The following is a 12,552-nucleotide window of genomic DNA, read 5'->3' on the forward strand; positions in this document are numbered from 1 at the left end:
CCACCACCACTACAATAACACTATTAATAGAATGTAGCTGTCAACTTCCAAGATGGTGCTGCCCACCATACTATACAGAGCTCTTGGATAGACCTATTTAAGCAACCAGAAAAAAATTTGCAGGAACTTTTCAAAACCTAGGATTGTTCTTTTTTTTAAATAAAATAAATGGACTCTTGAGGAGGCAAATCAATTATTTAGGAACTGAAATGCCAAATATCAGTTGATATGCCAATCTCACATGATGAAAAAGTAATTTTTTTAAAGAAATTTTTGCTATAAGGCACATGTGCTCACTGTAAAGAAAGAGAGAGAGAAAGTGAGACATCACCCCACACACACACACACTGTGGGGATGGCCACACTACATTCCGTTCTCCTCTATTTATCTCTCGAGATTTTGGGCATGAATGCACATGCACTGGGTGTATTAAGCTGCTGGGTCCAGGACTCAAGCTGCAGTTGCCTATGAGGGAGTCTAAGGATGTAACCATTACCTCATCTCCTGGTCCTCAAAACAACTTATTAAATGAATGGATCTCTATACTATAAATCAGAGTCACAGAGGTTTCTTAAATCAGTTTCTTAAATATCAACTGTTATAAAGGACAGTGTAATTTAACGAAGTCCTTAGAGTATGGAGGGAGTGAAAATAATGACAGTAACACTGCATACCTCAAAGCTTGTCAGCCAATTATTGCCAATAAAGAATGTGCACCCATGGGATAGCCCCATGGCCTACTTGTTAAGTGAGTTGATGCTATATCGCTGACCACAGTTCAAATATAAGCCCTGGTGGCTTGAAAAACACAATGGACATGTGTATGTATGTGCCCAAGATCTCAACAGAATATAGAACTGGAGAAAAAGGGATTGCAGCAAGACCGCACCCCACAGGGGTCAGAGTGGGGAGGATACCCCCCATTTTCTCTGTCTCTGGCAATTGGAATAAAAAAAAAAAAAGTGAGACCAGAGCCTGGATGGTGATACAACAGTATCATGACTGAACCCACATGTGAAGGCCCCAGATTCTTTTCCTGGGGCTGCCCTGTATAAACACATATTCATGGCATATACTGGAAGAAGGGGAAAGTGGATTGTAGAGTGGGAATTCTGCTGGAGGTGCCATCTCTAGTGGAATGAACAAATGTTTCTTTAGGAAAAAAATAGGTTAGGTATTGCCAAGTTTTTCAATTTTTCAAGAGAATCCCTATATTTGCATTTTATGTAATACTATGAGTTTATTTTAAGAACAAATTTGGACCATACAAAACATGTCTATGAACTGATGGGACCCAAAGGATCATTTTGTCACAGAGCTCTTGTTCAGATCCACAGGAAACCCTAGAAGTTATACTCCTTCAAATTTTATTGGTCAGTTAATCAGTTGCTTTTATCCTTACTCTAACTTCACCGCCTCCTATTTTTCATTCACACCAATCATGGCATTTATTGGTATATAAATCCTATAGTTTCCCCAATGTGCTCTGTGTTTACTTCTGCAAGTTATGTATGACACTATTTCTATTGAAATGAGAGAACTTGCTTCTTAAGTGGAAGATCAGCATCCTACCCTTAAAAAGCACCATTACTGGGACCAGCAGTTAGCGTAATGGCTATGTAGCTGGACTCCCATGTAGTCAACCACAATTCAAGTCCCGGACCTGGTGGCTTAAACTCACACCAGGCGTGTGTGCGTGCATGCCCAAGATCCCAAGGGGAGAATGGAGAAGGGATTGCTGCATGGCCATTTCCCCTGCGGGCTGATTTCTCGCTTTCTGTCTCTCTGTCTCTCTCTGTCTTTCTGGAGAGCGCATGTGCCCTGTAGCAAAAACCTCTCCAAAAAAAAAAGAAAGGCACCATCACTCACCATAAATATTTCCACTTCTGAAACAAATGGTGTGTTTGTAGAATGTATTCATTCGGAAGGTTTCAGATTAAAATGTCTTATTTTTCATCAGATCTGTTCAACAAATATACCCAGAAAACAAATATGGGTTAATTCATGTGAGTGTGTGAATGATTAAATATTACAGCAACTCGGTGGAAGAACAAGTAAGTTAGACCAAAACATCTTGTCTGTTCCAACCTCACTCTGATTCACACACAAACAAAGCCAAGCTGACCAGGAAAGCTCAGGTAGCATAAGGCAATGGAAAGCATGTGAGCCCTGGGCAGACTCTTGGAGTATCCTCTTCAGTGATCAAGAAAGAGATACAGAGAATACCTTCTTAGAAATAATAACAGAGCACTTAACTAACTGCAGTCCACCTGAGAAAATAAGTTTCATTATGTCTCTCTGTTATTCAGAAAATAAGAAAAAATATTCAGAGATTAAATAGAGACAAAATAGACCACTCCCAAGTGGAGTGATAAGGGACTCCTATTGTATTTGTAGAGTATCATGATTAAAACTAGCCTTCTCAATTTGTTTCCCATGACTGCTTTAACAAATTGTCGTGTGTGGTGTCTTAACGGGAACATATTCACTCACGGTTGTGGGGTGCATCTAAAATCAAGGTGTCAGCAGAGCCACACCTCCTCTAGAAGCTCCATGGGGAAGTCTTTCTTTGCCATTTCACTTTAGATGGCTCTAGATGGCTTGTGCCACATCACTTTACTCTGTCACCCTAGTCCAATTGTCTCCTCTTCTCTGTCCCTTAAAAGAATGCTAGTCATTGGATCTGGAAACAACAATAATCCAGATTTATCTTGTGTTTAAATCCATAATTACGTCAGCAAATGTATTTTTCCAAATACAGAACCAGTCACAGGTCCTGGGGATTAGGATGTAGAGAACATCTTGGGTGCCACTGTTCAACTGAATATACTTTGTTGATCAGGAAAGCTTTAAAAAAATCTGAATTTAACCTCTTTGATATTGAGGAGTTATGATTCTTCCTTTTCCTGTGATATAAGCCAACACGATAGGGGAGATACATTGTGGTGTAATTCTCACTCCCATGTAAAGAAGAAGCCCTTTCATCCAAATTGCACAGAAGACATAGAGACTAGCATTTCTACACTCTATAATTTCTTTTCTTCTAGAGAAACTTAAATTTGAGGTCGTGAAGCTTAAAAGTCCCTGGATAGAGTTAAATTATGAAAATAAAGAAGCAATAAGGTCACTGCCACTTTGTTCTCATATAAGACACTTTAGTCAATAGCATCGGATGTCCATTCCCAAACTACCATAGACACACTGAAAATTCACAAGTAGAAGGTAGAGATAAATGTTCTTTCCTGTTAAAAAACAACTTCTGAACACACAGCAGGAAGACAGTCGATTAGATATTTATCTGAAATTTTAATCAGACCCAGAAAGTGTCATGAATTCTCCTCTGAAAGTCAATTTTAGGTGTTTCTCATACTTGACAGTATTCTAGATAAAGCTTAAGATTGATGCTCTTTTAGCTGTGTATTAGCGTGTACTATAACTATCACCCTTTGTTCATCAAGGTCAGAACACATCTCTCTAGCATCTCTGATGGTTCTGTATATCAGCTGTTATTTCTTAATGTGTGAATGAGCTCATTAACTTACAATCACTGTAGTTTTTCATTTAGAGGTACTCATTTTCCCCTTCATTTCAATCAAAAATAGACTCAATGAATCCACCTCTGGACATTTGGAAAAACCATGGTTATTTTTGTTCTGGAAGTAGAGTATATACTACAATTCTACTTCAAGTATTTTTTAAAATAATTATATCATTTAACTTAATTTATTTATTTAAATTTGACCAGAGATGGACAGAGCAAGAGAGAGTGAGAGAGGGAAAGTGAGAAAGTAAACCACCAGGTCCAGGACTTGAACCACAGACAGCCATATGGTAGTCCAGTGCCCTTAACCACCATGCCACCTGCTTAAATTAAGTATTAAATAAAAGCTTAATGGGCACCTCACCCAGGCTTTGTGTTCTTGGAGTTGATAGAAAAGGATCAATCCACCACTTGACAGAGATTAAACATTACACAAACCTTGCCTTATTTTATACTTAGAACACTCCTAAAAGTTGGCAGTAATGATCTACATTTTATGATGAAGAAATGAGGAAATAGCCTTGTCTTGAAGTACATGTTACCAAACCAAAGCCAGTACATATCAGAAGTCACTTGTGGCCTGAAAAACCAGATTGATTCTGGCAGCTCTGATGGGCTAACTCAAGAAGCTGTCCCAAGGCTCCACTACTGAAACTGGCTTTGTTCTGATTGGCTGCTCTGCTACAGCATGGTAGTCCAGTGCCCTTAACCACCATGCCACCTGCCAGCCCTGCTTAAATTAAGTATTAAATAAAAGCTTAATGGGCACCTCACCCAGGCTTTGTGTTCTTGGAGTTGATAGAAAAGGATCAATCCACCACTTGACAGAGATTAAACATTACACAAACCTTGCCTTATTTTATACTTAGAACACTCCTAAAAGTTGGCAGTAATGATCTACATTTTATGATGAAGAAATGAGGAAATAGCCTTGTCTTGAAGTACATGTTACCAAACCAAAGCCAGTACATATCAGAAGTCACTTGTGGCCTGAAAAACCAGATTGATTCTGGCAGCTCTGATGGGCTAACTCAAGAAGCTGTCCCAAGGCTCCACTACTGAAACTGGCTTTGTTCTGATTGGCTGCTCTGCTACAGCCAGCATCCATACTCCCTTCCTGAAGTGGGGGTCTATTTTAGATCATTTGGCTTTCCTGGTACATGTGCTGGGTGTTTATACACAAAGCCATGAGTAAAGATCCTGTGATTCTAAGGCCGTATGGGTATGCCAGAACATTTTAGGGAATAAGACTTGAGGTTTCCTTGCAATGTTAATAACAGGAAATCTTTCCTAGAAATAAGGGGGTGGAAAAATGGAGAAGCTAGGCTAGAAAAAAGTGGGCCCTGAGAGTAAGGAAGTCCTAATAAAGATTAAAGATCTTTTATGCTGGGGTAAGTGGGTTTCAGAGGGCCAGAGACCCATTCTGGTTCTTGTGGGACCACCCTTTTCACTGTAACATTCAATAGAATGTTGCCATGTTGCATTCGGTGAAGCAGTTATGTGCCTGGCACAGGCCTGGCTAGAAGGATCCACTTGCCCTATGATTCAACAGCTGTTAATTTTCACATTTTCTTTCTGGGCAAGGTAAATAATGACATTCAGCGGTCCGGAGCCATCCTGCTGCTGCTTTCTCACAGACCTGTGACTCTGCATTTGTTCTCATGAGGACGGTTGCATTGTGAGCTGTGAAATGCACCCAGCTGTCCAGGGTCTGGCAGAAGCTTGTTCATCATCTGCCTCTCTACTCGGGATCTAGATGGTTCAATCACACTGCTTTCCGGGAGGAGAGATTTATCTTTCTAGTCACTTTACATAGCAATCTTCAAAAATATGAGAAATCACTCTCACTCTACAATGGGCAAAAACTACTAAAAATGTCCACTGTTTGGAACATGAACAAATGATATATTGTAAAAAGGAATAAATTTAAGAGTTAAGCTGAGGAACAAAGACCCAGATAAAAGGTCGGACTAGCTTTTGTGTATAGCCCATATGATACACAATAGCGAAAGTGAGAAATTGCATGAGGTCACATAAATAATAAATAAATAAATAAATAATAAAACAATTTAATCTAGCTTGCTCTAGCATTGCAGCACAAAAACAGAAGACAGTGCGACTTGTGCCGGGTGTCTGAGAACTCCCTCTTAACCACCAGGTACACATCTTGTTCAAAAAACTCTCTTCATGTGAAAAAAAAAAAAGGTTATTTTTTGATTTATAAATACATATTTGTTCTAGACATTGAATATTTTACTGAACACTCGTTTTGGACACTGTTATTTGGGAACACCAGAATGAATATGTCAAGACATGGAAGATCACATTATTATAGGCATTCAGAGGAAAAAGATATTACATCCAGATGACAAGATAAAATACCCAGCATTACACTGACATAGAACACAGTGCTGAAAAAAGCTGAAGGCTGGCCATTCATTTTGGTGATGTTTAGGACAAAGAGTAGACCTATTTCGAAGGATCTCTAAGGGGCAGGATCTGAACAGCGACTGGTTGTAGTGTCAGAGAATAGCTAGAACCAGTCTAGCCCAACATTCCTGAAGATTTGCAGCGCAGGGGTTAGTCAGTAGGTTTGTAGGAGGGTGGAGGTCGGTAATAACAAAATGAAGTCCATGGCATCAGTTAAGATTTGACTATTTGCTGGTGTCAGATATTTTACACAGTTTTAATATAAAAAGGGTGTGTAATGGGAGAGTGTGAAGCACAGGATGAGGTCACAGGATGTGGTTTTGATACTACAGTGAGGTGAATGAATAAAGCCTCCTATACCCTAGCAACCGGAGAATGTTGGCAAGTGGAAGTCAAGAGCACACGTCTTAGAGTCAAATAGATCTGGGTTTGAATCCCAGTGTCATTATCTCTTAATTGTGTTAGCTGTGACCAAGTTACTAACCTCCCTCAATGTCAGTGTCTTTGTTTATTAATGAGGGAGTAAGACATACTTTCAGGGGCCTTAATATGATTAAAGGGATACTCTATAAAGTACATAAACCTTATAGATGCTCACTATAGGATAGTTATTATTAGAAGAGTCTTTATTTGGTGCCTTTTCTTGTATGGATCTCTTATGATATTCCCCACTTGACTCTAAGGCAACTACATGAATGTTTGGCCAGGGATAGAGCCATGCTACTCTTCAGAGTTCAAAATTTTAGTTGTGGCCCAGGTTGGTGGTGCAGTTGGTTGCAAACTAAACTACAGTACTGAAAGCCATGTGGTATCTGAGGGTTCAAATCTCTTTCTTGTCTTGAAAACATGCCATGCACATGCTCACATGTCTACAATGTTGATGAGCTCGAGGGTCAGAGAAGGGGGCTTGCAGCATGGAGGGTCCCTGTCAAGTGTGCCCTCTCTCTCTTTTTTATATGAATGCATGTGTTCTTTATCATTAATAGAATAAACTTAAAAGAAAATCCTATTTATATTACTAAGCCATCAAGCAAATATACAACTTATCCTTTTTTTACCCCTCTGAAAAGATGAATGACTAACTTTAGCATGTGAAGGTGTTTTGGGGGAAGGGCTGGCATGATTGAAAATGGATGAAGAACTGCTAACAAGCTAGGTAAATCTTACAACTATTCAGCACTTGAATTCTGCTGTCAGGCTGTGTAGACAAGTGGAACGATGATAAACGGGTGTATTATAGATATGCAGTTGCAAGCAAGTAGGTAATGATTGGAAATGATTACCTACTGGCCAAAGGACTGAAATCCAATGGTAAAGATCAGTTGGGTAATTTAAAGTCATTTGATCTGATAAATATTAGGCTGCTAGTAAGGCTCAGTATTTCTTCTCTCGGAAATTCTACAAGAGAAGAAACGTTTTTACCTTGAAAATGTTACAAAATGGAGGGACTTTTTGAAAAAGCACTATACTAGTGGCACTTTTAATATAATAAGAGACAACCCAGTTTAAAAACTGGCAAAAGACCTGAGCGGACATTTCTCCAAAGAAGACATGAAAATGACCAACAGATACATGAAAAAGTGACCAACATTACTCATCAGGGAAATTCAAAGTAAAACACCTATGAGAAGGCCAACTTCATAGCCTGGTGGTTAGGACAGCCAGATCTTACACGGCTGACAGCACAGTTTGAGTCCCCGACCTGGTGCCTTAAAAACATGGCAGACATGTGTGCATGTCCAAAATCAAAAGGAGGGAGAAATGGAAGAGAAGGGATTGCATTGTGGTTGTTCTCCAAAGGGGGGTGCTTTATCCTTCCTCTCTCCCTCTTTCTCTTTCTCTACCAAAAGTGCACACACCCTCTAGCAAGAATAAAAGAAAAGCACTGTATCATCTCACGTCCATTAGTGTGGCTATTATCAAAAAGACAAGAGATGACAAATGTTGATGAGGGTATGAATAAAAGGGAAGCCCTACACTCAGTTCCCACTGTGCGTTCAGGTTCATGAGGGCTGTCAAGTGATCTTTTTGGATTTGTCGATCAACCCAAATCAGCCAGTGTCTACTCAGCATCCAAGACTTAATTGCATTCCAAGGCAGATGTTAAAAAGAGTAAGTTAAGTGGGATGTAGATTGGTGCAACCTTTATGAGAAAAACATGAAAGTTTCTAAAGATATTAAAAATGGAGTTATCATATAATTCAGCATTCCTGTCCTGGGTAGGTACCCAAAGGAGATGAAATCGCTACTTCGTAAAGATATCTGCACCCTCATGTTCTTTGCAATACTACTCAAAACAGCTAAGATACGTAAACAACTTAGGTGTCAGTCAATAGAAGAATGGATAAAGAAAATTTGATACACACAAGCACATGCTCACAATGCAGTATCATTCCACCTTAAAAAAGGAGGGCTGGGTCTGTATCATAGTGGTAATGTACTGCTGGATCCCAGATGGTGATTGTGGTTCAAATCACCCACTGACCAACCTGAAATATGCAGGGCATGCATGCCAGTGCTCAAGATCTGACATGCTGGAGGACTGGAAGAAGCAGACTGAGGCATGACTAGCCCCTGTGGAAAATGTTCCTCTCTCTTTTTCACTTTTATTCTCACATTTGCACTGGTGCTCTGTAATAGAAGAAGAGAAAGGGAAAAGGGGAGAAAGGGAAGGGGAACAAGGATAGAAGAAGGAGGAGAAGAAATGAAGAGGTGAAATGAGAAAGGAGGAAGGAAGAAGGAGCAGAGGAAAGAATGAGGAGCAGAAGGAAGGAGGAGGAAGAAGATCTTACCACCTCCTACAACATGGTTAGACCTGGTACACATTATGCTAAATAAATTAAGACAGACCTCTACAGAAAAATATCTCATAATCTCACTTATACGTGAAAACTAAAATGTATTTTGAAAGATCAAATATACAAAGATAACAAAACAGTAGTTCCCATGGTTGGGGTTAGGGGCAGGTAATGGGTGTGATAGACTAAAGTTACAAAGTAGTAAATACGTGGGGTGAACAATTCCAGAGGTCTAACATATAATATGAGGACTGTCATCATACAATTATATTTGAGATGTTTGTTAAACAAGGCTTTAGCTACTCTTGTCACCCAGATAATAACAATGAAAGTTAATTTTATGAGATGATAGATATCAATCTGCTATACTATTTAACCATTTATATGTATTGCATGACATTATGCTATAAGCTTCAAAAACATACATAATAAAAATTATTTTTTAATAAACAGGAGAGTCAAAAAACTTCTCAACAGGGAAAACTTTGAGTAGATTGACTAAAATTTCCCTTACTTGGGTGGCTTTACTAAATTTACACTCAGTTCCCACTGTGTGTTCAGGTTCATGAGGGCTGTCAAGTGATCTTTTTGGATGTGTCTGATCAACCCAAATCAGCCAGTGTCTACTCAGCGTCCAAGACTGAATTGCATTCTAAGGTAGATGTTAAAAATCAGAATCTAGGGACCAGCAGTTGGTGTAATGGCTACGTTGCTGGACTCCCATGTGGTCGACTCCAGTTCATGTCCCAGACCCGGTGGCTTAGACCTCATGCCGGGTGCGTGTGCTTGCGTGCCCGAGATCCCAGGAGGAGAATGGAGGAGAGGGGATTGCAGTGTGGCCATTCCCCCTGGGGGGTGATTTCTCGCTTTCTGTCTCTCTGTCTCTCTCTGTCTGGCAAGCGCACGTGCCCTATAGCATAAACCTCTTAAAAAAAATCAGAATCTAGGTGTGCAGAATGAAACCTTGCTAAAAGAGGTCACAAAGAGTAACCAAAACAGGTGAGTACTTTCCTACCCCACTGGGATTCTAAAACTCATTGTCTTAAGGCAAAGAATCTACAGGTGATTATTGTTTCTATTCCCAGGGAAAGGCAACATCAGGGATAAAATTAGATAAAATGTAGACATTATAATATTGATTTTAGGAAAGGAAGCGCTCAAATGATATTAAAACAGCAGGCATGAGATACTGCAATTATCCTTTCCAGATGCAATTATCTAGTTACTTTAGGACAAAAACAATTTAGAACAACAGCAAAAATGATTGCTTAAATTACTTAGATTATAGGGGAAAAAATGTACATTGAAGCTTGGGGACAAAATTCCTTGAACTACATATGGAGTGACCTGGTTTAAGTGCAATAATATTTAGTATGCACTCATTATTTCTCAATCAGCAGAGTAAAGAATGAAATAATTTTAGCTCTTGTACTTGAAAAGGTTAGACTTTATAAGGGGTTACATATTGTGAGTTTTTAATTTTTTTTAATGTGTTCATCATTTTGATGAAAGTCACCACAAGATGCTAAAGGAGTGAAAAGAAGGAGAATTTATCCTTTTTGGAGAGAAAGTTATTAGGCAAGACCTTGATAGGCCTGAGTGAGATGGAACTATCTAAAGGAACACTGTAGTTGGGACTAGCAGGTGTTGTGTTGCTTAAGATACTGGATTCCCACATGGCTGACCACAGTTTGAGTCCTTGACCCAGCAGCTTGAGAACCACTCCAAGCTTGTGTGTTTGTGTGGCTAAAATCCCAGGAGAAGGGGTGGAGTGGCCTTCCCCCCAGAATGCAGGGGGTGATTTCTTACTTTCTCTCTCTCTCTCTCTCTCTCTCTTTCTCTCTCTCATATGAGTGCATGTATCCTATGGCAAAAAAAAAAAAAAAAAAAAAAAAAAAAAAAAAAAAAAAAAAGAAAGAAAGAAAAAGAAAAAGAAAAGAAAAGAAAAGGAAGCCAGCAGATGATGTGGTCATTAAGGCACTGGACTCACACATGGTGGACAGTTATGTGAGAGCCAGAGCCTGGAGGCTTGAAATTCATACCAGGTATGTGTGCGTGCACTCCCACAATCCCAGGAGGAGAATCGAGAAGGAATTGTGGCATGGCCATTCCCCTGGGAGGTGATTTCTCACTTTACCTCTTACTACTGCTCTCTCTCTCTCTGTCTCTCTCCAGTGAGCACATGTTCCCCATGGCAAAAACCTAAAAAAATTAAAAACAACAACAAAAAATATAGTGCCGTAAATAGTTTCCTTGGCGATGGGTACATTATAGCCAAATATACAGAGAAATGATAGGGGTGGCACTTGTATATTGAACTAATACACCAGATGACTTCAAAATGTTATGGAATCATAGAACTAAAGTGTGTTTCTTTAGATACAAAATTTTAAAAATGTGTCCCTACTTATTTAATAATATGCATCTCATGAACTATTTGAAGACCTTTTGTACTGATAGAATTGTGAAATGGGAGGAAATAGCAGGAAATGGTAAGAAGTAAATTAAAGAGGGAGGCAGGGGTCAAGTTTGGAGGGTCTTATATGTCAAAATGTGAACCAATTCCCCAGTGAGGAGTGGAGAAAATATTTGATCACTCCCAAATTTGAAGTTTAAAATGCTAATAAAAAAATATTTAGTCTTGGCCTTTCCAGTTAGGTATTGCTGGCAATGACAAGTCCTTGGCCCAATAACTTTTGCCACAGGGGTGTGAAGAAATCTGAAATTTTGTTTTAGGTATTTTGAAATAAAGGAGCCAAGATGTCTACAAAAGAGTAAGTTAAATATACTTGGAGAAACAGCAGTGTTGATGGCAGAGAACAGACAATCCCCCAGATCAAACATTGACTGAGAGCCTCTCTGGCTATACTCCTAACCACGCAGTCTTCCTCCCTTGGCCTCTGCCATCAGTCCTGAAGGCTTTTGGCTTCTAAGTCTGTAAAAGCTCTAATGTAATGAAGTGTGTAGGGTGTGTCTGAGTAAGTGGAAGAACTGGAGGAAAAGTAGAGCAAAAGTTTAAATATGCAAGGGAGGTGTGAGTAGATTGGTTGAATATAGTCTTTTCTTGTTTCCCTCCTGAGGATAAATACAAAAGAGTAAACTATTTGTATTTTTAAAATTGTCTCTGTCAGTAGGGAATACATTTATTTATTGTGCGTTATTTATTATGTCAGCTCTAGATATTTATTTGTTCATTCTTGTATGCATTTTTCCCTTTTCATTGACATTATTACTTCGCTTACTTATCTATCCATTCATCCATTCTGTAGCTCTTCTTTATTTAAGAAGATAACTTTTATGTCTATTCAGTTTAAATAATCCTAAATATGGCCAAGAAAATCCTAAGTATCACTAACACATTGAAGAAGTAGAAGGCTTATTGTAACTAATATTTATTGATGACTTGTTATCAATGAAGCGTTGTCGATAATTTCCTTAATGTTCACAATAAGCCTATGGCAATGGCACTATTTTTAACATAAATTTTCTAATGAGAAAAGTGAAGCAGAGAAAGATTAAGTAGTTTGCCTAAGGTTGCAGAGTTCTTGAGAGGCAGAGCTGGGATTTGAATCTACTGCAGGAATTAACCTTCGATTGACCTATTTGAGTTGGTCATGATTTTCCTCTTCTCACATTAGAAAATTACTGTTAAATTATGGTTCTTCTGTCCACCCTGATATTTTCCCACAAAGTTACCCAATCTCACTTCCTGGTTTTTTTTTTTTAATTTTAATTTAATCACATTATAGTATACCACATTGCTTTTTCAAGCACAAATACCA

The sequence above is a fragment of the Tupaia chinensis genome, unplaced genomic scaffold, assembly GCF_000334495.1.
Source record: "Tupaia chinensis unplaced genomic scaffold, TupChi_1.0 Scaffold000196_1, whole genome shotgun sequence".
NCBI classification, from domain to species: domain Eukaryota; kingdom Metazoa; phylum Chordata; class Mammalia; order Scandentia; family Tupaiidae; genus Tupaia; species Tupaia belangeri.